The following is a 26,905-nucleotide window of genomic DNA, read 5'->3' as shown; positions in this document are numbered from 1 at the left end:
TTTAGAATGTCTCACTCCCAGTTGTGGGAAAATGTTTGGAAAATGAAAGACTAATTCTAATAATTCTTTCTATCCCACAAAGTGAAGGAGAAGAGCCCCCAATCTCGTACAATCTTGAATCTGATATTTACTTCAGAAGCAGCCCTTCCAGCCTACCCTAATGCGACAGATAGGCTTTCTAAATTTTCTTTGATGCTGTCCAAATGTGGAACAGGGTGGGGCCATGGGGAGATGTGATCTTGGCAACACAGACCTGCTATTCCAGATTGACCATGCAATCTCATGCAGAGGACCCTGTTCTCCACAGAGCAAACTGGTCATACAAATGTTCTGTAATCATTTATTTGTTTGCATCTTACACTAAATGGCACACACTTTGTGGGACTTAAGAAAATAATCTGATACATAGTAAGCCTTCAATAAAGGTTTGTTGAAAGAAATGGATGGTCATGGGAGAAAGGAAAGAAGGAAGGGAGGGAGGGAGAAAGGACAGAATTAGTTCACACAACAGTACCAACATGTTTTTCCTATTTTCCCATTCTGTACACAATTGGCTTTTCAGAACATTGCAAAATCATGCCATTGAATCTAGACATACTCATGCAAACATTACTTTATGTCATTTAATTTGAAGGCAAACTTTGTGTATTAAAGGTTCTCAAAAAAAGCGAGTCTTTTTTTTTTTAATGTACATTGGATAGGAGTGTTTGTTTATCTAGAAAATTCTTAGAGAGGACTATTTCATCTAACTCCAGGAAAATTAATGAGAAACATAAGGATTAAATTTTTGTTGGTTAAATGTGTTAAAAAAAAAAATCAACTGGCAAAATGTATTTTGAGTTTTTCCCCAAACACAAATGTTTGAAAAATATTTTGAGGTACTTGACAAACACAAAACAGAGCCAGATCTTCACTAAGGAGGAATGACATAAAAATCACAGCAAGGACACCTCTGCAGTTATGGTCATTCTGCAAATAGAAAGCAGAACTCAGGGCTGCTTTATTCCAGGCGTAAGATGCAGGTGCAGGGAGGTGCATACGCACTTCCAATATGTTAATTTGGAAACGCAGATTGGTTACACTATTTATATATTAGCAAACAATTTTGATGTGATGCAAATCTTACATTTGCCTATACCTATCTCATCATCAGAAAACATTAGGTAAATACAGGAAACTGAATTCAGTGGAACTGACCCCCATGGAAATACAATACACCCGTACACATGCACACATCAAACACCACACAACATCATACTTCACAGCTATGCTATGAGCCACACCTGTCTGCAACTGTAGTTAAACCATCCTCCAATTTCAGGTAACTCTCCTTGCACTACTTCTCAATAGCTAAGAACCCTCTGACACCCACTTCCACAAGCAAATTGAAGATTTTTTTAAAGTGCCATGTTTATACATTTATACATTTAAGTATTCCTTAAACATATAGCATGTACAATGCCATGTTACCATTTTTATTGGGTCCTTAGGATTTTTCAATATGTTGCCAATGACATATTTGAGTTTTGTGCCCCTAACCCCATGTTTCCCTTAAAGTAGGAATAGAAGTGACTTAACCATTTCAATTTAATTCAGTCCAAAAAATATTTATAAGGACATACTTTATTCTTGAACTTGAACAAGCATTGGAGAGAGAGTTGAGTAAAATTGAATCTTAGACCTCACAGAGCTCAGAGACCATTGAGAAATAGAAAGAGTAGATAGATAGATAGATAGATAGATAGATAGATAGATGATAGATAAAACTGATGAGAACATTTAAGGGAATTTCACCAAGTTTACACCCAAGCCAGTAAAATGGGGACCCAACTATTTAGACATCCAGGCAAGTGATCTGCTCTGTCTCCTCCAGCCCTATGCAGTCTCCTCTTTCACAAATTGCTGGCCTCAGGGAGAGGTTAGCTTCCAAAGCTTCCTGGCCTTGTGACCCCAACTGCCATTTTCCCCAATGGCCATTTCCTCTTCTGAATTGTATCTTCCTTGTATCTCAGTTTGTGGGGTCAGTGTTTCCACTTGGAAGATTAGCAACCTTTATCATAAACAGTCTTTGCTAAAGGGAAGGTCCAGAGGAGATTGTTCAGGATTCCTCTCATCACGAACCTTGTGCATTGCAAGAGTGGCTTTTAGAGAACACGGCTGAAATTCTGTTCTATCCTTAAAAATGAAAATAATGGGAAAATTTCACATCAGAAAGGAAGAAAGACCTCTCCTCCACAGCCAGTACATAGCTCCGTTTGCCTTCTTTATGTCACCTAAATTGAGAATAGACCAGGCCTCTAATCAAATTAACCCTGGTCACTGGGAATTAAGAATTTGTCCATGTAGCCATTCTAATTCCAAAAGTGTGTATTATTTTTAGACATGTGTCCTATTCTTAAAGCAGAAGAGAAATGATCTAGCATACATGAGAACAGTTTATATATGTTTTAATTCATGATTTGGGGCAGTCGGGGATAGTGGAAATTATCAGGAAGGCTAGAGCTAAGAGTTCGTCATTCTAGTTTGGTTTCTTCTCTTGCTTTGGTGACTCCAGTTAATGCATTCAAATATACTAAACCAGCAACTTCTTTGTCTGCAAAATCAAGAGAGTCATCTCTGACATATCTAGCCAGAGCACCATCTTAGAACAAACAAAATGAGAAGATATGGGAAAATATGGGAGAAACCCCCTTTAAAGGATAAAATATAGAATGAAACCAGGAAGCACTATATGAATTGTCTGTAATATTTGCAGTAATCAAAAACAACCATTTCAACAATTTTATTTCTGAGACATTGTAGATCACAATACCTGCTCAATAATTGATGTCACCAATAACTCTTTTGCACTAAACATTGACAAAGGGCCAGATGAGAAGGAGAATATGAAATGGACGGGAAAAGAGGGTGTAAAGAATCACCAGAGAGTGAGAACAACATTGCACAGGGCAGTCCTCCCTCTCTGTGAATCGGCAGCCTTGCAGAGCCTGGGCCAACATCACACCAAACACATGGATGGGAAGGAAAGAAACAAAGCACCATCTGCTCCACCATTCCTGCAGGCTTTAAATAAGCAAACCCGTGTTGTCATTACATTTTAGGCACCACTCATATCTCTGCTTTCTGACAGTGTGTCTGCACACTGCTAAATCTATCAGTCAGTTCCTCCAAAAGTACGGTGGATGTTTATCTGTATTTACATGAGGAGAGAGGAGAGGGTGAATAAACCCAGGTGGGCAGAGAGTTTGAAGTTTGGGGAAAATATACCAAAGGACTAAAGTCAAACTTTCAAGAGAACACACAACCTGAGATAGACCTTCATAATTTTACTAGAATGTCATTTTCACACTTAATGGATGCATTGGCATCGTAGAATATTTTCAAAACAAAACTCTGAAAAACCCCATGGGTGGGGCTTATCTTTAAAAGACTTTTTACAGGGGTGCCTGAGTGGCTCAGTTGTTTCAGTGTCAGACTCTTGGTTTTGGCTCAGGTTCTGATCTCGGGGTCCTGAGATCGAGCCCCGCATTGGGCTTCATGCTCAGTGACAAGGCTGCTTGATATTCTCTCTCCCTCTTCCCCTCCCACACTTGCTCAAGTGCTCTCTCTCAAATAAATAAGTAAATCTTTAAAAAAATATTTTTTTTTTGCAAAAAGGAGATAAAGTTATAAAGCTATTATTAAAAAATGTAAACCTTACTCACGTGTGATTTGTTAATTCTCCATTTTCCTCAGCAGATAATTTCATTTCCATCTTTACCTTTTTCCTTTATGACATTAAGACCACTTTCTACTCTATCCGATGCCCAAGCAGATAAAAATCCATGCTTACGTGTATGATGGAAAGTTACTCAGCTCTTTCCAATCAGTAACTGCTGAACAACACTATTCTCATCCGTAAATGACTTAGCCCTACATTCATAGACTAAGAGGATACCAAAACCCAAGGAACCTATGAAGTGGTGAAATTCAAGCCCTTCACTTTACAAATGAGGACTTCAGGGTTTAGAGAGATGACAAGGCTGTTAAGGATTATTCAGTTCACTGATGGACTAACCTAGACAAAAGCTCAGGTTTCCTTACTCATAAATGGTGACTGCTAGCTCAAAATTACCTGCTACATCTGCATAAGTCCAGCAATCTTTATTATATTATGTTTTATAACATTTGTTTAACAAATAACTTTCTTTGTGCAAAAGGAGGGCCAGAGTTGCATCTTCTGGATAACAGAAAAAACAGTAAAGAATAGCATAGGATTTTAAAAAGAATTTGAATATCTTCTCTATTTTTTCTTGTCTTCTTAGTTCAACAACTTTAACATCAAGAAGAAAAGAAAACATAAAGGAAGGATGAAAAAAATAAGAACAGATAAATAAAAGTAATATGTTTCCTTATGAATATTTGTGTGGATCCTCAAGTTAAGCATTTTGTTTGATATTTTCAGTCTGAAGAAGTGGGGATTATTTGTTCCTTAGTATATACGTACGGTTACATACTAAAGGTCTTCTATCACGTTAATTAAAAGGTAAAGGCAAACAAGAGACTTCTGAGTAAATATGATATTTACACAGCTTTTTAGAAATTATCATTGACTCTTTAAGATGATTCCACTTTAAGTAACACTTTTTGTTACCAACATATATTTTTATTCATTATTATTAAAATACCAATAGAGTAACAGATGGCCCTGAAGTCAAATTGTGAGTATCATCTTGATTACCACAGTAAATTGTCTGTGTATGGGGATTTGGAGCTTAAAAGATTCACTTGTATTTATAGGTGAGATAAAATTCCTCTTAGCATTTCACACTTAATGGCCTACTTTGTTTAAAAGACATAAAGCATGCATTTTGTGTAGTGCCTACAATGGTGCTTAGAAGTGACAACTCATGCCTTTATCTTCATTTATTCTTCCCCTTGTTACCTATAATTTCACTTAGTAAACAACAAAAATAAATACTCTAATATTACTCTTAAATCTGACCCCGTCCCCAATTTCCACCATGAAATCCTAAAAGATAAATTGCTTTATAATGAACAGAACAAGAAACATGGCTCCCTAAAATAAAAGAAATTTAGATAGATGAAAAGAAGTTTAAACCTTCTCTCTCCTGACATCCATCTCCAACTTAATACAGTCTCTGCCTTTTGACTACCGGCTGAATAAACATGGTTGTGCTCTTTGTTGTAGGAAGACAAAATTAAAGTCAAAGGCACAGACCCTGAGCTCAAGAAACGAAGCATCTACTTTGCGTTGAACGATAATCCACATGTATTTTTAAGAAGCTCCTTATGTTTATGAACAATTCCATGTAAAAAAAAACTTTAACTTGGGATCCAGGAATCCTGGGCACTCTTCTACCTTCGATATTTCTGGTTTTACCTTTCTATATTTCAGATTCCTCAAATGTAAATTGCAAGGGTTATCGCTCATTTGTTCAATCAACAAACCTTAACTGAGCACATTCTAGACATCTGAGGGTCTGTCAGGCCTCAAAGTTAATAAAGGCCATTAAAGCAAATTCCTCAAACATGGTGGAGATGGGCACTTCACTTGCTATGTTGTACTGGTGATTGGTGATGGATGGGGTGCAGCAGGCTGCAAGAGTTTCTGGAAGAAAAGCTAGTCCTGTCCAGGAATTGACAAGAGAGCTCTGGGGTATTTTCCCAGCTTTAAAAGCAATTCTATTCACAATGTTGTGTTAGATTTGATATGGAGGTACTGTCTTTCAATTATAAGTGGTTTGCTAAGACAGTAAACAACAAGTATTGGAGAGGATGTGGAGAAAGGAGAACCCTCGTACTCTGTTGGTGAGAATGCAAGTTGGTGCAGCCACTTTGGAAAACTGTGAAGATACCTTAAGAAATTAAAAATAGAGCTACCCTATGGCCCTGCAACTGTACTACTGGGTATTTACCCCAAAGATACAGATGTAGTGAAAAGAAGGGTCATCTGTACCCCGATGTTCATAGGAGTAATGGCCACAGTCGTCAAACTATGGAAAGAACCAAGATGCCCTTCAACAGAAGAATGGATAGAGAAGATATTATCCATATATACTAGGGAATATTATGCCTCCATCAGAAAGGATGAATACCCAACTTTTGTATCAACATGGACGGGACTGGAGGAGATTATTCTAAGTGGAATAAGTCAAGCAGAGAAAGTCAATTATCATTTGGTTTCACTTACTTGTGGAGCATCAGTAATAACATGGAGGACATTAGGGGAAGGAAAGGAAAAGTGAATTGAAGGAAATCGGAGGGGGAGATGAACCATGAGAGACTGTGGACTCTGAGAAACAAACTGAGGGTTTTTGAGGGGAGGTGTATGGGGGGCTATGTGAGTCTGGTGGTGGGTATTAAGGAGGGTACATATTGCATGGAGCACTAGGTGTGGTGCATAAACAATGAATCTTGGAACACTGAAAAAATAAAATTAAATAAAAAAAATAAGTGGCTTGCTAGGACTACATCATAAATAAATGACTAAGTATAATTGCAAAGCGGCAGGAGCTGTCTGTCTTGCACAGCTGTCTGTCTAGGTTGTCAACAAAAGGAAAACCATCATTTGTACTGTGTGGCTGAGGCAGCTACAAGGATTGTAATCCATTTCACACTCTAGTCAATGTCTATGCTGGGCTTTGAACCAAGGTTGGTATGATTCTTTGCATATCGCCTATTTGAAAATTGGCTTCCAATCCCTAAAAATGACAGCAGAAATGCCTCCTAGATGTACATGGGTGAGTCTTCCATTTGACTGTCTTGTGTGAGTTTGGCCCTTCTTGAATTTTCAAGAATGTCCCCTCATGACTCTTACATAATTAGCCTAAACTCAAAATATGCTCTAAAAATATGTTTTTCTAAGTTGCTTTCTTCAAATACTCCATTTCACTCCCAGACCGCCACTAATGGATTTTTTTTTTTTTTATTCTCGGGTTAGGAATATTGACTATCTTTTTTTTCTATTCTAACCTTAAATATAAAATATCAATGACTTAATATAACTGAAGAATATTTTTAAAGATTTTATTTATTTATTTGACAGAGAGAGACACAGCAAGAGAGGGAACACAAGCAGGGGGAGTGGAAGAGGGAGAAGCAGGCTTCCTGCTGAGTAGGGAGCTCGATGCAGGGCTCATCTCAGGACCCTGGGATCATGACCTAACCTGAAGGCAGATGCTTAACCAGCTGAGTCACCCAAGTGCCCCTAACTGAAGAAATGTTTCCTAATTCCTTCATGTGTGAGTCACAGGATATATATACTAATTGTGGGGTGATTAAAGCATACAAAGCTCCTGGTAGAGCAAGGATATTATTCTACTCCAGTACTACATATATGTTCAATAAATATGTGTTGAATAAACGGTTGAAAGAAAGGTCTCTCAGATTTGTACTCAATTTTTTTTTCCCTTTTGTTTGTCCACTACTTAATCCCATATCAGGCTTTTTGAACACCACGTGACAATTTTGGTAACTGCCTTGTCAGTTTACCACTTGTGTCTATCCTCATTCAATCAACAGTTTTAAACCCCTATTTTCAACAACATGTTTCTCTCACCAAGACCTAATAGTATGTGAGCCTTAAATTTGGCTTCCAGAGGTGGCATCACAAAAATGAAGGAACAAAGAGAGAGTTGTGTGCATATATGAGGTCTCAGCTGACCATAAGGTCAGAGCATCATTGATGGGGTCACAGGCTGGTTGAAGACTCAGAAACTGAGGTCCAATCAGCAGAGTCAGGAGTAAGGAGCCTGTTGTTGAGATCAGCTTTGATCAGAGACCAAGAACCATAACCCCCAAAAGCATCACTTGTGGTGTCTAAATACAAATATGCTAAAGTTTTTAAACCCTTAAGATTATGAATGCTCATTCATAGAGGAGCTGGATTACTTAGAAGACAGGAAGTCTTTGATGGGTAGAAAAGGCAAGAATCACAAATAAAAAGGACTGCAAATTTTTGGAATACAAGAAACTGAGATTCGTGACAAGATTATTTTTAAAAGCAAATAATAAAGAAAAGCCAATCTTTGAAATAATTAAATTTTACCTATTTTAAATTCTAAATCTAACTTTGCTTCTGTGTACTCCTGTTCCTTTCTTCCTATCTGCAATTATCAACACTCCCCATAGAACACAATTATCAGCATTACACACAACTCACAACATGCACACACACACACATCATTGCAAAGTACAGTGTTAGTCAGGTTTGGAGTTTATTGAGATTTTAAGCAAAGCTAAAAAAAAATGAATGAATGGGATATATAGAATGAAGAAGATTATGAAAATGGGAAAAATAAGATCACAGGTTTAAAGAATTAAAAGTACAGATTTTAAAAGTGAATTGTTTAAAGGATTATGCATGGGGTATTAAGATGAAAGAATGGAGACAACTGAAGAATTATAAAGATAGTGTTTCTGCCAATTCAGTGCTAATCAGAGCTGAGAATTTCTGTTTTGGAGCTGTGTCTTTTACAGTAGATACCTATTCTTTCTTTGAATACAATGAAGCTAAACTTCCAATAGCTACTCAAGTTTTTGCATCAAGTAGTTCTAAATTACAATGAAAATTCTGGTTCTCTGGAAACCCTGATTTTAAAGGGCAGATTGATCAATCCTTAGATATTTGTAAAAACCTCTTTGTTTTTAATGGGCATGGGCACAGAATTTCTAAAGGAAACACTAGCATCTCTGTGTCATCAATCTGCTCATTGGAACTGAGGGAAAAGGCCTGATTAAAAAGATAGGCTTGGGTTGGAAACTGGCCAGTTGGCTGACAGCACAACCCAATGAGGTCAACGCCAACCATTTATGAGTGGATGGGATAAACATGTACTGATAATGTGAACAAATATTGATCGTTATTGGTCTTTAGATGAAAAAATAATGACAGCCCAGAGACAGAAGCAGTAGTCTTTCAAGATCATAATCTGGCTCTGTGTGTGTGTGTATGTGTGTGCTTTTTCTTTCTGGACCAGTTGGAGACTATAGTATATTTGGAAAGAGCCCAGACATTGGATTCCAGCCCAGTCTGAATTCAGATCCTGACTCTGCAGCTTACTAATTATATGTCCTTTGGGATGTTACTTAATCTCAGTCTTCTCTGTGTATAATGGGGATAATAAGTGTACATAGGCTTGTTATGAGAACAAAAAAAGACAATTCATGTAAAATATTTAACCCAGTGGTTGGCACATGTCTGGATATGTGTTCATTCCTTCACTTGTTGTCACTCTTTCTACTTTAAATTCAAGCTCACCCTTTCCACTTGCAGTCATTACATTTGAAAAAGGACATTTTTGTACACTTTATTATATATTTCAGACTTTTCCCATCCAGATGGTTTTAACACTATTTCTTTATCAGCATTTCAGGGCTCTTAATATAATTCTGTACCAAGAGCCATTCCGTGTATGCATTACTTATGTTCTAAGACCAAACCCAGTACTCTTTCTAAGTTTTATCATCTTTTTTTTTTCTTTTTTTTTAAAAATGCATTCAATAGCGGTTCTTTTTTTTTTTTTTTAAAGATTTTATTTATTATTTATTTGACAGAGAGAGATCACAAGTAGACAGAGAGGCAGGCAGGCGGAGAGAGAGAGAGAGAGAGGGAAGCAGGCTCCCTGTCAAGCAGAGAGCCCGATGCGGGACTCGATCCCAGGACCCTGAGATCATGACCTGAGCCGAAGGCAGCGGCTTAACCCACTGAGCCACCCAGGCGCCCTCAATAGCGGTTCTTAAGCACAATGTGCCAAGGATCATGCTGTCTGGTCCATTATACTGGTGAGTCTTTTTTTTTTTTTCTTTTTAAGATTTTACTTATTTATTTGAAATTGAGAGACAGAGACATAGAAAGCATGAGCAAGGAGAGGAGCAGAGGAAGAAGCAGGCTCCCCACTGAGCAGGGCTCAATCCCTGGTCCCCGGGATCAGGACTTGAACTGATAGCAGGTGGCAGACACTTAACCAACTGAGCCACACAGGTGCCTATATAGCGGTGAGTCTTAAGAGGAATATGAAGCACTGCTCTTAGACGACATTACAAGGAATGAAGCTGTAGAACATGTTTGGATTTCTTTCTAGTCCTTATATTTGATGTATTTTTTTTAAAGATTTTATTTATTTGACACAGAGAGAGAGGTCACAAGTAGGCAGAGCAGCAGGCAGAGATAAAGGGGGAAGCAGCCTCCCCACTGAGCAGGGAGCCTGATGCGGGGCTTGATCCCAGGACCCTGAGATCATGACCTGAGCTGAAGGCAGAGGCTTAACCTACTGAGCCACCCAGGGGCTCCTGATGTATTTTTTAAAATTAGATATTAAAAAATGGTCCTGCTATGTTTGTGCTTTTAGATCAGAAGCTTAAAAAGCTGAGAAACACTGCTCTGGGCAAGAAAGTCTCCCCAGTTTGTATTCTGGAAAGTTTATTCTGGTTTCGGCATAGAAAACGGAGCATGTTTATATGTGCATGTCCATAGTAAGCATAGGTACAGAGTAGTGAGGGTAAAAGACAGGGAGAACCAATCAAGGCCTATGGAAATAGTAAAGAAGAGATAATGAAGGCCTGAACTAAAACAATGGCAACTGGAATGGAGAAAAGGTAAGAAAATTGAGGTATATATCACTTAAAAATCATTGTTGCTTGGTACATTGAAAGGGAAGTAAAAATAAAAGATAGTTTAAAGGTTTTGTCTCAATGACTATCTATTTTGTCATTTTAGAGACCTGGAAGCTTACAGATCAGTTTCTAAAATTAACAAATTTAAATCAAGCAAAACAGAGATGAATGACCACACATTAGAATGATTTCCAAAGTATAGTTAATACTCCTCATCTTCCTTTAGATAAATACAATAAATAGTGTCATGAGAATAATAAACACACACATACACGCACATATATCACATGGCAAGTCATATCATGTTATAAAACAGAACACCCTTAATTGTCCAAAGGGAGAGGTGAGCAGTAAGTACTATATTCAGTAAAAAAGAAACATCACATTGACCTGAAGTACGTAGTTCCCCATGCTTTCAGAACACAATTCTCGAGTCTCTTCCTCTCTGGGCTCAGACCTGGTTTGCAGCCACATGGCTAAATCCACCAAGAAGATCGGAATCCTGGGTATATGGGATCAGTTATAGTGCTTTCCTCAGGAAAACAGTGAAAAAGATTGAAATGAGCCAGCACGCCAAGTACACTTGCTCCTTCTGCAGCAAAACCAAGATGAAAAAATTAGCTATGGGGATATGCCATTGAGCCTCCTGCATGAAAACTATCATTGGTGGTGCCTGGACCTACAACACCACTTCTGCTGTCACAGCAAAGTCAGCCATCAGATGACTGAAGGAGTTGAAAGACCAGGAGAAGCCCCACCATTTGAAACATTGCTGGCCTATAACAAATGGGTTAATTTATGTAACAACAACAATAACAACAACAACAAAAGAATATAATTCTAGTTCCTTGCCTCTCTAGATCCATTTATAATCACACTGTTTGTTATTTTATTTCATAGCACTCCTTATTTCTCAGTCTGTGCTCACAGCTGGACAATTTCTTGACAGCTTTCTGGACCATTCTGTGCCATACTTCTATGCCCCTCCATCTGTAACTCTGTCCTGAAAGCCTTCCATATCACCTTCCGCTTGCCCACCTATCAACTCCTATTTCCTGCACAGGACACAAATGTTCCCAGAGCATGCCTTGATCTCCTCATGCAGAGAGAAGTGCTTCTTCTTTGGGGGGTCAGTAGATCAGTAGGAAGACTTACCACAACAATGAGCTTTTATTTTGATGATATTGTTGCACCTGAGGCATCAAGCTCTTTGAGAGCTGGGACCATGTCTTACTTCCTATCCTCCTTGCCTTTCACAGTGATGATCACAGATCAGTTGTTCAATAATTATTTGTTAAGTAGAATCTTAGATAAATGAAGGAAAGTCTTTAATCCAGATTAAAAATCTGAGTAGAAACTGGGCAGCTTTCTAAAATGGGAAATGTCTGGGCAACAGTCAAAACTTTGGGGGGTATAGCTCAATGGAAGAGCGTTTGACTACAACCGTAAAGACTCTGCCCAAGTCACACAGGGGAGTTAAATCAAAACTGAATGCCTGAAGAGAATTTTGATGAGATCATCAATACTATTTCTGTATGTGTGTGATTTCCAAATACTTTCTTTAATTGATCTTTGGGGGAAAAAATGTCTCAGGTGAGTAGGACGGCCATAATGGTGGTCATCTAACAGGTGAGAAGCACAGTTATCAGTAACACACAAGTGTTACCTGGAAAGACAAAGACATCTTCTCTCCAAAGTACTTGCTCTAGCCTCAAACATCTCCTCCATCCCAGTTCTGCTGGCAAAGAAAGCAAGGTTTGGAGACCAATAAATACAGAGGGGATCCTGACTGTGTAAATCTAATAAGTGTGCAAGTATTGAGTCGAATAAAAACATTAATGCTGTGGGCTACATCAATCTACCCATGCATTTGGTTGTCCTACTTACTTACTGATACATTTAGACAAATCCATTCATTTCTCTGTGCTGCAGTTTCCCTCCCTGGAAACTGGTGATGCAGATGCCTATTCTCCAGAGAGAATGTGACAAATTAGAATTATTATGAATAAGTAACAGAGAAAATAATGCTTGGCAGATAAAAGTGTTCATTTAATGGTAACTATAACATCATAATTATCCAGTAAGCCCCTGTATGGATTTTTGAGTAAGGAAATGATGTTTAGAGAGTACATAAACTTGAATCCTAAAATTTGGAAGTGAAAACACTTTCAGTTCTCAATGATAATCTTTAACTTATCACTAGACCTCTCTTAATATTGCTCTTAGAATTTGAGGATAGGAACTAGGCAAGGGTGGCGAATAAACTGGCCTTAGTGGTTCCCACTTACCGCTGGTTCCCTTTTATTGATTACTGATGGCTCTACCTTAATGTGCTTATCCTCTTCTCAAAAATTTTAATCACTGCAAGAGAGGGAACTAGGCAGAGTTCAGAGCTAAGTCTCAAATCTGGTCCTTTTGTCTTTGCCACCCTCTGTACCCTATCACCCATACAAAATATATCCAATCTACAGCAATAGAGAGAAGATCTTCATTTATTATATGCAGACAGATATTAATTATTCTGAGCCCCTCATATTACCATATTTCAATTTTAGAAATGCTATCATTTATATAAATCAATAAAAATTCTGGATATGATTTACTGGATCAAAGTATGGTGTGCCATTTGTTAAAACATTCTCTAGAGAATGTTTGCTCATCAGAAGACCGAGAAAGGGGTAGGTTCCAACAGACAATCCATTCTACCAATTGTTTTTGTGGTCCAGAGAGCTTACCCATCTGATACCAAATATGATCTGATCCTGCAGAACTCTATGAAGTGACCTACCAGGCACTCAAATATAATGATTTTTTGAGACATTTCAGGCCTCTAGATAATGATTTTTTGGGGACAGGCTAAAAATAAAAGCTTGTTCCAGGCAAAAGGCTTCAGCATGTTCTACTTTTCCTTGTAAAATGCTCTTCTTGCTCATCCTGAATTACAACTGTGACTCTTAAGCAAATGTTGGCTGTAGCTATGAAGACATAAAATGCTATAAATGTTATATGGACATGTCCAGGTATTAGGTGCTGTAATTTAAAAGCATCAATAAAGTTTGAGTTGTATTCAGTGTTTGCAAATCTGTCACGGTCAGATGAGTTCAAGTTTTCCCATACCCAACCCCTCAAATTATGCATGAACAGATTTAAAATAGAGGGAAAATACATTGTGTTGTGTTCACTAAATATCTTCTATGGGGGGGGGAATCTTTAGCAATCAAATAACAAGAGAAAAGACACACTGGAAAGCAGTTATAATCCTAGGAAAATTTAATTCCATTGCTCAAGACAGAAAGTGGCATATTTCAAAACCATGAGCAAAGATTAATGGAGATGAAGGGAATGGTAAGTGGCTGTGAACCAAGACATTTAACTTTAATGTCATTGCAAAACATGAGAAGTCACCATTTCAAGACTCAATAACCTCAAACTGAAATGCGTTCATTGCTATTCTTCCTTCCCTTTTCCCCCAACATTGTACTCTGCAAGCTGAATGGGTCTGACAAGGAGTTGGTTTGAAAGTGAAGGGTTCTTTTCCTGAACAAGGTTAAGTTTAGCTTTGATGACAGCACAGCCTGGAAATCTCCTGCCAAGCATTTCCTGCGGGCAAGAAGGCATAGGATTTTCACTTTCTCTGTCAGCTTTAGCTCTATCTCAAGTGGTTATGAGTCAAGCTTTGGAAGAGAAAAGACAGAATGAAAAAAAAAATGAAAAACAAAACAAAACCTTTAATGCACAGCATTGGTCTGAGAGTTCCAGACAGAATTTTTCAAGTGCATTTTGATGAACTGGGTCACAGACTCTAGTTCCTTGGAGTCAGTATAATGTGCGAGGAAGGCATTCTGGTTTGTTTAAATGGAATTTTAATTGGGGAGTAAATTTAGGAAAATGTGGATGCATGCCATTTGATACTAAATCAAAATTTGCCACACAGACTTGGACTGAATTTATATGAACACTGACAAGTTGAAAAAATTTAGTCATTTGTTCATGTTTAATATGTACTGATGTTAAGACTAGATAGTATTTTGTTTTATTTTGCTTTGTTTTTGTCCCTGCTGTGCCTGTGCCTTCAAAAGAGTTGGACCCTGGTGGAATTCTACTTTGGTCATCTAGCTGTAGTAGTTAAGCCCATTCCAGCATCCTCATGGTTTCTGTGGACTATTATGGTCAAGGTTTTCTGCTTTTGATTTCCTGGGGTACCACTCCCTGGAATAGATCCTGATTCAAGATTAAGTTCCCAGATCTCAGATGCCACACTTGGGTTGAGAAAGCCCTAGGATACTTGTGGCCTCTGTCTTGTAGCTTGATCTCATTTTACTATTTCATGTAACCAACTCCACTGGCTGATTAGGACCTCCAGAATCTGTCTGACACAGAGAGAGAGCTTGGAAAAGCTGTCTCACTCCAAAAAAGAATGATAGATGAAGAGAAGGGAAGATTATCAGCATGGAAAAGTTATATGGATAAAGTTTCCCTTCTTATTACAAAGTATCTTACAAAACAGGCCATCTGTATACTGTTCCAGTTGCTATAACTACCAGCATTACAACAGAACACACCACTTATGGAATTCAGACAACAGCACATTGTGACAGGGGATTTACATAAATTACTTCATTGCTTCCTCCTAATACTAATTATGAATTAGGTATTATTTTCCTGGTTTAATAAGGAAGCAATTTCAGAGTATTTAAGTAACTTGCCCAAGGTCACAGAGCTTGGATGGGCCCTAAATCTGTCCAATGACTGCTAACAATAACTACCTTATTACCATCCTGCAGAATTAACCCAGGATCCTTCAGTTCATTCTGTTCATTTTTTCCCCAATATCTTGACCAATCTTGGAATCTTAGACTCTTTAGAAAAAATACAAGAGAGCTTCATATATACTCTGCCAAGTTCTATTACAATACATATGAGAGTATGTCCATACCAAAAATTGACTAAATCAGTAGGCATAGGTTGAGGTCCACTACTAAAACTTCCTCAGGAGGACCTCATTCAAGTCCCTTCCAGAGATTCTATTACCTGGAATTTAGAGTTATCCTGGGCACACCCAAGACAATGTCTCCAGGGTCTACAGAGCCAACCACACACAGAGGAGGTAAAAGGAGAGTGATGACTGATTCAGAGTGAGGGGCACTCTACTGCCTCTGCTTTGGCACAGCAAATGATTGGTTTCACCCTCTTGAAATTTAGAATTTTTGTTTTCTCTGACATCTCAGATATAAGTCCTCCTGCTATCCTGAACTTTCTGTCCTTCACAGAAGCTTACCTAGGCTTTGGAGGATCTTCCTATACAACTTGGCTATGGACCCTCAGACTGTCTGTCTTCTGGCTTAACCAGAAGGATGACATGCAAACTCTGCTCCTGAATTGGCCCTTCTATTTCTTCTTGAGTCCAGCCCCACCTGGCCAGCAAGTTCCCACTCACAGACCTGCATGACAGTTTTTGTTCTTTAGCTTTACACTACGGAAGAGATGCTAACATGAAACTAGCATGTAAAAATCAAGCTCTTCTTCTGAAACCTCTCAGGATGGCCATTGAATCACTTTCATGAGGCTTCAGTGATACTCCCACAATCCATCTCCAGTCTCGCTGTAATGGAATTTGAATTATCACTGTAATTGTCCTACTGAGAATAGTAAGCTCAGAGAAGCCTCAGTCAAAGTTATAGGGACATTAATTAAATGATCGAATGCATTCTTCTCCCTTGATTTGAAAGAGTTTTCAATGACCATATTAATATTTTTCATATTAGCTAGCTCCAGAAATTTAGAGCATACACATAATTATATTAATATTTGAATTAGAATAAGACTGTTTTATGTTACAACATAGATCTTTAAACCATGCTTCAAGAAGTTTTTTTTCATAAATGGATCAGACCTCAATTATGCAAACACTGTTTTGGGGGCAAAGGGAAAGGAAAAGGGAAAACTATATCCATAATGAGATTAATGGGCAGAGTCTACAGTGCTTTGCCTGCTTTGATACCTCAGATGAAACAATAATGTGGAGTATGAAATGTGTCCTGAAATAGTGCTTTTGTAAACCTATATATTCGACTTTTGAGGACAAATCCACGTATGCAAAATCCTAACATTCTGGATCATTTTCAAATACCATCTCTGAATGAATGGATTGAACTCTTGTTCCCTGCTTTGGAACCAGGCTATGGGTGGCTCCTGTCACTTACTGCTACACATCATAGTTACTGTCACCCCAATTAGATGTTGAGCCTCAGGAAGAGACCTACGCATGCCTCTGTACTCTAGCCTAATGGTGAGTCCCACAGGGAACTGGTATCATATAAAAGGAACAGGATCTCAGATGGATGCCCTTGAATAATTTATTTAACCTTTACGAACTTTGTTTTCTTTGACATAAAATGAGATAATTACCCTTTTTTTAGTGTGATTGTTTTGAGGAAAATTGAATGTGGTAACATATAAAGGACTTCATTTATTGTAAGGATTTAGTAATTGCTCATTCTTGTTCTTCTTCCAAAGGCAATTAGGGTCAAATATCTCCTGATTACTTGATTGATTAATATCATTTTCATAATTATAAATTGGAACACTTTAATCATGTTTGTAGTTTTCTTGGTTAGGTTTATAAGTAGTGCACATACTTAAGAGAGGGCTTTGGAAGGCTCTCCCTGAAGAATTATATCTGTCATCCTAATTTAGTTATCTTTAAAGACTATTATACCAGTGCTAGACAGTGTTTTGCACTCTGATGTCATATAGAAGGATGAAATACATGTCTTCATTTCTGTAGGCTGCCAACCTGTGGAAGACATATGCCTACACTCTTCCCTCTATGACTAATGAAAAATATCTAATATGGCCCCCTCTAGAGGGAGAATGGGCTGAAAGATGTTTCAAGAAATATGTGGACCTACATATTCATTGGAAGAGGAGGAAACTGAAAATTTGACCAAGATAAATTTTTTTTCACATAGAATTGGGCAGATATCTCTGGGTTTTTGTCAAAATATATCAAAATTTTATCCAAAATTTTATCCCTCTCCTTTTCTTTCTTCAATTCTCATAGACTTAAGATAAAGCTATTTCTTGATTTGCTTGGCACTGCAACTAACATTAAACAGTTTTATGCTCATACACTGGCTTTTAAAAGAAGATAAAAAGTAGTAATACAAATGACTTTTTTGACTCATTTCGAAATGACTGCTATAAAGCATTCCAAAATATAAGTGCATCTATATTTAATTCAAACCTCTGCTGATCACCCCCCTACAGCAAATCACTCACCAGCCTCCAGCTCTATATCCAACCACAGCCCCTACCACAGGAAGAAAAAGAAAAAGAAAGAAAGAAAGAAGGGAAGGAGGGAGGGAAGGAGAGAAGGAGGGAGGTATGGATGGAGGGAGGTATGGGAAAAATAAAAGAAACACTAATTTTCCAGACATACATTTTCTTAGAAACTTCTCAATTCCAGGATCATTTGGAATTTCACTAAACTGAATGAAACATAACTCTATAAAACTGAAAGTCAGTGTTAAATCATTCTGCAACTTTTTTTTTTCCAGTCAAACCTGATTTTTAGCTCTCTCCCAACCCATACATCTAAATCTACCCTTTCTTTTAAAGATGTGTTTTGGTTTTGACCGTGTGAATAATCTATATTTTAGTCATTCACTTTCCCATTGACTTTAGGTTGTATGTATGTATGTATGTATATATGTATGTATTTTTGCTAATTCAAATAACATACAATAAACATCACTGTGTACATGTGTGGATGTATCTAGAGGTAAAGTTTCTGACCTGTAATATAGGTACATTTCCATTTTTAGAAGAAATTGTCATATTATTCTTCAAAGTGGTTATAGTAAGTTGTACCCACCCACAACAATATAAGATAGCTTTAATTTATTCCTCATATCTCTCAACCTTTGATATCGTAAATATTTTTGTCTTGGGTAATATGTCAGGTAAGCAATATTTGCCAGATCATGGGAGGTTGTCTTTTTAATATTCTATTAATTATGTACATTTCCTTTTGAATGAAGTGACTGTTTATACTCCTTGCCGACTTGTTGCTGCTGCCCGCTGCTTTGTTGTTATTTAATTGTGTTGCTTGTTTTCTTATTGATCTTAGGAGTCTACCATATATTCCAGATACTAATGTGCACATTATATTGTTAAGGCCTCTTTCCCCAGTCTTTACTTGCTTTAAACTAAATTTTTCATTAGCCTAAAATTCCCCTTATATTTCAGGCTAATTCTGGTTCTAACCTGAGTTTCTCACCATAAACATGATAGTAATGCTACCTGATTTTCCTGCTGTCTATCATCTTCTTTCCCAATCAGCTCCTCCCATTTTCAGACCTCACCCTGGTCTTACATGATGCAGAAATCCTCCTTTTGAATGGCCTCATCCCTGCGAGGCTGTTCTTCTCCACTGTCCTCACACACCGCCACTCCCAGGATGAAACAGGACTGGGCTCTAGTCTATCTGCACAACCACATGCTTCATCTACAGAAGGCTTCAAATCTCTTTTTCGTCCATGTTATCTCTAGTGCTTAACAAGGGCTGGGCACATTGCAGGTACTCCATAAAGCTGCCCGAGTAAGTGTACACCTGGGCAATGGGAACATGAACATGAGGGGAAGTGAAAAGTGAATGGAAAGCATTCACAGGAACTTGGGATATCTTGGGGCTTGGAAGACTGGGCTCTGACTGAGGAGTCCAAGAAGGCAGTGTGGTGAGGATGGAAAGTCCAGACAGGACAGAGCTTTAGTACATTTAGACAGATCCTGGACAGAGGAGGAGGGCTCTATTGAAGGCTTGAGGTCCTGAGAAGTGGAGTGATTTCAGTCATTTGGTAGAAAATAGATTAAATCCATTACTTAAATCAATTACAAATAGATTAAATCAAAATAAAAAATCAATTACTACTGAGGGAAAATGTAAACATTAAGGTGAATGGGTAGAAAGATGGCCTTTAAGGAAAACTTACTTCCCTGGTGACTGTGAACAAGACAGTGAAGCAGAAAACAGAAGAGATAGGGCTTCGTCAGTTCCAACCTTGGAATTTCATGCTACTGCTCTGAAGTCTGTGGAAGGAAGCTCACTCCTTGGAATGAGGAAAGGAGCCACATCTCCAGGTGTTCCTTGCTTGGCTACTTAAGACTTAAGGGCCAGTATGGGTAGGGGAGCCTGGGCATTGTTCCACAGTTTCCAGATAAGAAAATACTCTCAGCACTAGGAGAAAGCAGAGTGGTCCAGGCAGCGGTAGAAATCAGGGGAGGGCAGTGCTATAAGGCTCAGAGTCCCATACTGGTACTAATAATCATTCAAGTGAATCACAGAAAATGAATAGTAGCTAAACTGAATCTTAGACAAGCCATGCTTGTCTACTCTTAGCACTCATGAAGGAAAAGTCTAGGAAAGGAATAAAATGAAGCATAGCAGGTCACCACCTACATCTATGAACAAAATAGATGCTGAGAAAAGTGTTGATACTGTGTGCACTGAATCCAAAGAGCTTTTGGCCTCAGAGAAGGTTAAGCCTGAAGAGGAGACTGCTCCAGAGGATGGATGGAGGGCGCTCCTTAAGAGAGCATGCCCAAGGTGTGGGGAATCCAGGTTTCAGTTAGCAGTTAGGTGTTAAATCTTCCAAGCAGATTGGAAGCAGCCAGAGTGGGGACAATTTCTGGACAAGAGGATCAGGACCCAGGTAAAGGGGTAAGAAATACAGGATCAGACAGAAGTGTCTTCAGCCCCTGAATAAAGCTAGGAATTGAAAATAGGGTGTGACTGAAGGTGCAGAAGGGATTTTCAAGTTATTAGGAGGATATTCTGAACATTATGCCAGTAAATTTGAAAACCAGTTAAAGGGACATATCTTGGGAAAATGTTACATAATCAGTGGTCTCTCAAGAAGAAACGTGTGTGTGTGTGTGTGTGTGTGTGTGTGTGTGTGTGTACCAGTTTAACAGGATTTTTACGAAATCATTAAAAAAAAAATCATATGTCTGTCCAGAGCATAAATGAGGAAGTAATCCTACAATCAATTACTACTGAAACTTAATAAATACAGTGAACAAAAAGTTCTAGGTTACTCTCATCACCACTGAGGCAAGAATTCAGAACAGAACTAGAAATGTATTATTTTTTTTTTTTTTTTGGTTTTTGTGTGTGTGTATGTGTGTTATGTTAGTCACCAAACATACATCATTAGTTTTTGATGTAGTATCAAATCCAGCATGTATTAAAGATCACCAGCATGGCCACATCAGGTAAATCCTAAGGAGAGCCCAATACTTGATGCAGTAGAGTGAATCCTGTAGAGGGTTCAGCAATAGTAAACAGGACAAGAATGCTCATGTTTAGGCTTCTGGGTGGCTCAGTCGGTTAAGCGCTTGCCTTCAGCTCAGGTCATGATCTTGGGTCTTGAGATCAAGCCCCTTTTTGGGCTCCCTGCTCAGCAGGAGGGCTGCTTCTCCCTCTCCCTCTGCCCCTCCCTCATGTTTGTGCACCCTCTATCTCCCTCAAATAAATAAATAAACTCTTAAAAAACAAAAAAAAAGATGGTTCATGTTAGAAAATTGTTTAATATGATTTATTAAGGTATAAAAGAAAAGAAATAATTTGATTGATTCATAGATAGGAAATACCAAAATTCATTACCCAGTAAAAATATCACAACATCTATTTCTGACAAAAACTTATAGCAAACTAGAGTAGAAGGGTATGGATGTTGAACCTAGGGCAAACGTGATCCACCATGATCAACTCCTAAAAGCATTTCCCTAGAATTGTAAAAAAGACCAACATGCCTATCGTGAACAATTCTTACTCTGCACAGAACCTAGCCAGCATAGTGTGGCCAGAAAGAGAAAAAGAGTTTTTGATCATTAGAAAAGAGGGGGTACAGCCCTCATCATCTGCCTTTGAGATGAATGTATACTTAAAAAACCATAAACAGTCCATGTAGAAATTGTTAAAAGAAAACTGTCAACAATCTGCCTAGAAATTATTAGCATTAATAAGAGCATTCAAGTTGCTAGACATAAAATCAATGTATAAAAATCAATTGTGTTTATACACACCAGCTGCAAATAATTGAAAATATGATTTTAAAAACAAAGTTTATGATAGTCTCGAGCAGCTTGGAATAAATCTAATAAAACAGTGAGAAAATTATAAAACATGTTTGGAAGACATTTTAAAAGACCCAGGTAAATAGAGAGAAATTAGGAAGACTTGTCATTGTAAAACTGGCATTTGTACTACTCCCTAAAGAGATCTATAAATTTATTGGAACATCAATCCTAAATGCCATGTCTGAATTTCTTTCCCTCCTGTCTCGCTTCCTTCCTCCCTTCCTTTTATGACTCTGACAAGCTGATACTAACATTTATTTAGAAGAGCCCAAGAGTTGAGATATTCCCAAACAAGAAAAATAAAATAAGGAGTAAAAATATTTTGGTATATATGAAGAATTATCTAAAAGTCTGTAGTAATTAAGGTGGTATGAGTATTGGCATGAGATAGAATAATACCAATCCAAAAACAAATAAATAAATCAAGAATCAATTAATCAAACTGACACAGTCCCTGAAATATATGGAGACTAGATTTATGATAGAATTGGTCATATGAGTCAGTAGGGAAGGAACACACTTCACAATTCATGGTGCTGAAAAAACATTCATCTGGAAATATATGAAATTGGGCAAACCTCTTCTCACTCCATATATAAAGAACACATTCCAGGTAGACTAAAGGTTTAAATGTAAAAGACAAAACTAAAAAAAATACATATTTTAGAAAGCATTATAAAAGAATATTTTTATGACTTTGAGGTAGAAAACTATTTCTTAACAAAATACAGAAAATTCAAATTATCAGAGAAATGAAGGATTAAATCCCCCATAAAAAATTAGTAACTTCTATTCATTAAAAAATATTCCATAAAAACAGAGTAAAAATACAAGCCCTAGACTGAGAGGTAATTTTGACAATAATCTAACTGACTAAATAATTGAATTCAGAATATATAAACAATGCCTACAAATAAATTTTAAAAAGGCATATGATCCAGTGAAAAATATATGAAAAGCATCTTAAAAAAAAAAAAAAAGACTCAAATGGCTCATAGATTTAACGAAAAAAATCTCATTAGTATTTAGGGAAATGGAAATGAAATACCATTTCACATTCTCCAAAACAAAATTTTTGACAAAAGTTTTGATGAGGATAGATATCAATCGGAAGGCCTACAAATTGCGTGCGAGTCGGTATAAACATTTTGGACAATGATTTGATATTGTTAATATAGTTAAAGACGATCACAATCTATGAGCACAAAATCCCCTTGCTTGATTCGTACTCTCAACAATGTCTTCCCAAGCGCACAAGCGCATGTGCCACATTATTCATCATGGCACAGCAAAAAACCCAGAGCAACACGAATACCAACTAACAGTGGGAGGAATAAAGAGACCGTTGTATGTTGTTACAAAGGAAAATCATTCCACACAGACACCAAACCAGAGCTACCTGCAAAACACATCTGTGGAAGCATAAAGAAGTAATACTGAGTGAAGAGTCAAGTCGTACAAGATGATATGGCGATTTAATCCATTCATATGAAGTTTCCAATCACATCTTTGTTATCTGATTTGAAGTTCCAAATCAAAAAGCTTAAAAGAGAACTGTAGGTGGTAAAATCTTCTTAAAGGAAAATAAGGGAACAATAAACGCAAAACTTTTGGGGACATGAAATACTTACTTGCAGCGGTGAAGGCAAGACAAAAAGACAGGAGAGAGGAGGCCCACAGGCTAATTTTCACAGGATGACTATGTCATTTTCCTTGAACTGAGATGGTGAGTATATAGATATGTATGCACCGTTTATTATTCCTACCTTTCACATAATTTAAATTTTTTTTTAATGAACTCTCAATTTAATTAAAAAAAAACAAATTTTAGAGATGAAATAAATATTTAACGTAAGAATGGAGTATATACATTATTGAGAACTGATTTGGAAACCATAAGATTCTGCATGAATGGCTTTTATCCAGACCACCTATCATTTCACCTGGAAGCTTGGTGGTGGGGGTATGCTCACCAGCTGTGTCAGTGCCAAGAAACACTGGGAAATCAGGCTGGGGCTGAATCTTTGAGAAAAGCCAACACTGTCTCCAAGTCTTGCCAGCTTTAGTCCTTTCTAAGGACTAAAGCAGATGACAGTCTGAAGCTTGTTATTTGGTTTTTGAGAGAGAGGTGTCATGGATGACCGTGGTTGACCTTTGCCCAACATGGTGCGATCCTTTGCATTTTACTAATTTTCTAATTAATCAATTACTTTATTAACATGGACTTTTCTTTGAGGTAATCTCTTCAAAAATATTTTGTGAATGGGACACCTGGGTGGTTCAGTTGGTTAAGCATCTGCTTTCGGTTCAGGTTATGATCCCAGGGTCCTGGAATCGAGTCCCACATCAGGCTCTCTGCGCAGTGGGAAACTTGCTTCTCCCTCTCACTCTTCCTCTGTTCTCTCCCTCTCTCTCTCTCTCTCAAATAGATAAATACAATTAAAAAAATAAAAATATTTTTAAGTATTTAACAATGGGAACTTGGATGCTTTCAAGACAATACGTTGGTAGTTCCTCCATAAAATATACTATGTTTTTATGCTTTTGTGGTAACAATTATCTCCCTGTTATGCATATATAATCCTTGCATGGAAACCTGGAGAAAGACAGAAATGAGGAATTGCTACTCATACAAACCATTAATGCATCTTCCATGATAACAGTACTACCCAGTGTGCCCATCTTAGTTTTTAAATTGAGATTCTCACACTCAAAACAATCTCTCAAGGTATCTTTACCTTAACATGAGGAAACAGGGACTGATCAAGATTAAGTAATTTAGCTAGAAAGTGGAAGAGCCTGGATATGAATCCCAAATTGACTCCTATCCCTTGCTTTTAACCATTGTTGCATGCTTCTCCCTTACTACATCTCCCACAAGGACAGGGTTTTCTTGTAAGACAGAGCTCCATTTCTTCTTTATCACAGGTAATATCTTGAGCAATTTAAGCCATTGTACATGCAGCTTGACAATTTTCTTCTCCCCTTGGGCATTTTTCAAATTATTATTTCCTGATCAGGAGGAAAAAAAAGAAAGGAAGCTTCTATTTTTACCTAGTGCCATTTATTTTTTGAAAGAAGGGCACTAAAAATGACTTTGCACAAAGTACAGTGATTCCCTGCCGCAGTTAGGTACAACATCAAACTGGAGGCCCACATGTCCTGTTAACCCACAGCGGACACTCAGCTATGCCTACACAGTACTTCAGCTCTGGAAGTTGTGAGCAAATTAAAGCCCCTTATTCAAAACGGCAGCTTGTTTGTCCTTGTTTAGAAAAAAAGAAACTGCATGTTAAGTACAAAATCTTGACTTAATGATATTCCTTCTTTCTAGCTTCATTTTCTTTTCTTTTTTAAAGATTTTATTTATTTATTGGAGAGTGAGAGAGGGAGCACAAGTCGGGGGAGTGGGAGAGGAGAAGCAGGCCTGCTGACCGTGGAGCCTGTGACAGGATTCAATCCCAGAAGCCTGAGATCATGACCTGAGCCAAAGGCAGACGGTTAATGACTGAGCCACCCAGGCACCACTCTAGGTTCCTTTTCATCACCACCCCACCTCTTATTCTTTTCTGTATCATCCTTATTCCCTCTGCATTCCCCAGAAGCCTCGTTCATATATGATTAATGTGGATCTTTTATTATATTGAGCCTTGCCAATTTTTTTTTATCATGTGTTTATATTTAACACAATCTTTATAAACAGAATTAGCCGTATAAGAATGGATAAACTATAGTCCAGGCCAAATCCAACCCACTGTCTGTTTCTGTAAATGCTCCTTCATAGATCACATCCATATCCATTCCTTTGGGTCCTGCCAACAGGACTGTTTTCATGCTACAGTGTCAGTGTTGAGCAATGGCAAGGGAGACCCTCTGGCTCAAAAAGCCCAATAAATACATTTACTTCCAGACCTTTTATGGAACAAGTGTGCTTACCTCTGCTCTGGGGTGTTCACTGACCATATTCTACCCATCCACTTTCCAGCATTGGGTGCTGAGCCTCCCCCCTTGCTCCCTAACATCCTAAAAACCACTAAAATTAAACACTTGTCAGGATCATGCCTCCATGGACCTGAGTGAGACTTTCTCCAGGACACACGCTCAGGACAAGAATGTGGGATCACAGTGGAGTGAGCATCCCCCACAACTGCCCCCCCCAGCTCAGTTACACCAGCCCACACTGCCATAGCTACCTTGTCCACCTAAACCTTGACCTTACTCAGGTGTCTGCTTCTTTCCAGGTTTATCAACATTAAGTAACGTCTTGTTGGCTACATTTGCATTACAGAGCTTGAAAAAGATTGAGCTCCTTTTCCAATGCTTTTTATGCTTTTTGAGTTATTTCTTCTAAAAGTGGCTGTGATCTATATTTGGCCTATTTCTGTTGGAATGGTTGTCCTTTCAGGCATTATTTTTGGTATGCAGGAACCCTTCTTATAATTTGACAACAATCCCTTACTGAATTGGGACACTTCAAATAACTTCTGCCACCTGTCATTCATCTATTGATTTTTCTTTTTGTGTCTAATGTTGAAAGGAAACCCTTTCTTGGAGGATTAACAAATTAATGGCACTATCATTATAATGTGATAATCTTATATGTCATATATATGTCATTACATTATGTATACTGTTATATATAATGTTGTATATGTTGCATAGCATATATTTATATATTATATATTATTATCATACTATTGTTATAAATTTATAACAAGTATTCCAAGTTTTTTTTGATGGGTATGCTTTTACTTGCAAATGATATAGATTTTTTTCCCTCTGGTTTAATAATTGATGTAAACTACTTTCAAATATTTGAAATTACTATAGGAACCATATGGAAGCCCAATGGATGCATCTTTGTCTAATGACCACATGTTCAAGGCTAGAGGATCCAGACCCTGTTGGGTTATGTAAAGACATGATGCACCCGTATATGAGAGACCTGGTTTATATCTGTAATAGGTGCAATCCGGGTTTCGTTAATACACATGACAGCTGTTTGCTCCTGCTTCTGCTCCTCCGTAGCTGACTGAGTCATCGAGGGGCAGTGTGAAGAGCGTGCTGATATGTTAAGTGTTGGAAAGCCTCAGTGGCCCCCAGGAGAACAAAATGGGGGAGCGGCTGGGCAACAATTTGAAATGAA

The 26,905-nt window shown here is 37.9% G+C and overlaps 1 protein-coding gene across 1 annotated transcript in view; it reads right to left on the bottom strand.

Moving 5' to 3' along the window:
- CNTNAP5 (contactin associated protein family member 5) overlaps nucleotides 1-26,905 on the bottom strand; it is an 847,743-nt gene that overhangs the window by 675,943 nt on the left and 144,895 nt on the right. The gene's annotated exons all lie outside the window — the stretch shown is intronic.

Source organism: Lutra lutra, chromosome 3 (genome assembly GCF_902655055.1).
Source record: "Lutra lutra chromosome 3, mLutLut1.2, whole genome shotgun sequence".
NCBI classification, from domain to species: Eukaryota; Metazoa; Chordata; class Mammalia; order Carnivora; family Mustelidae; genus Lutra; species Lutra lutra.
The sequence above is the reverse complement of the archived record's forward strand: the minus strand, read 5'-3'. Positions and strand labels throughout refer to the sequence as shown.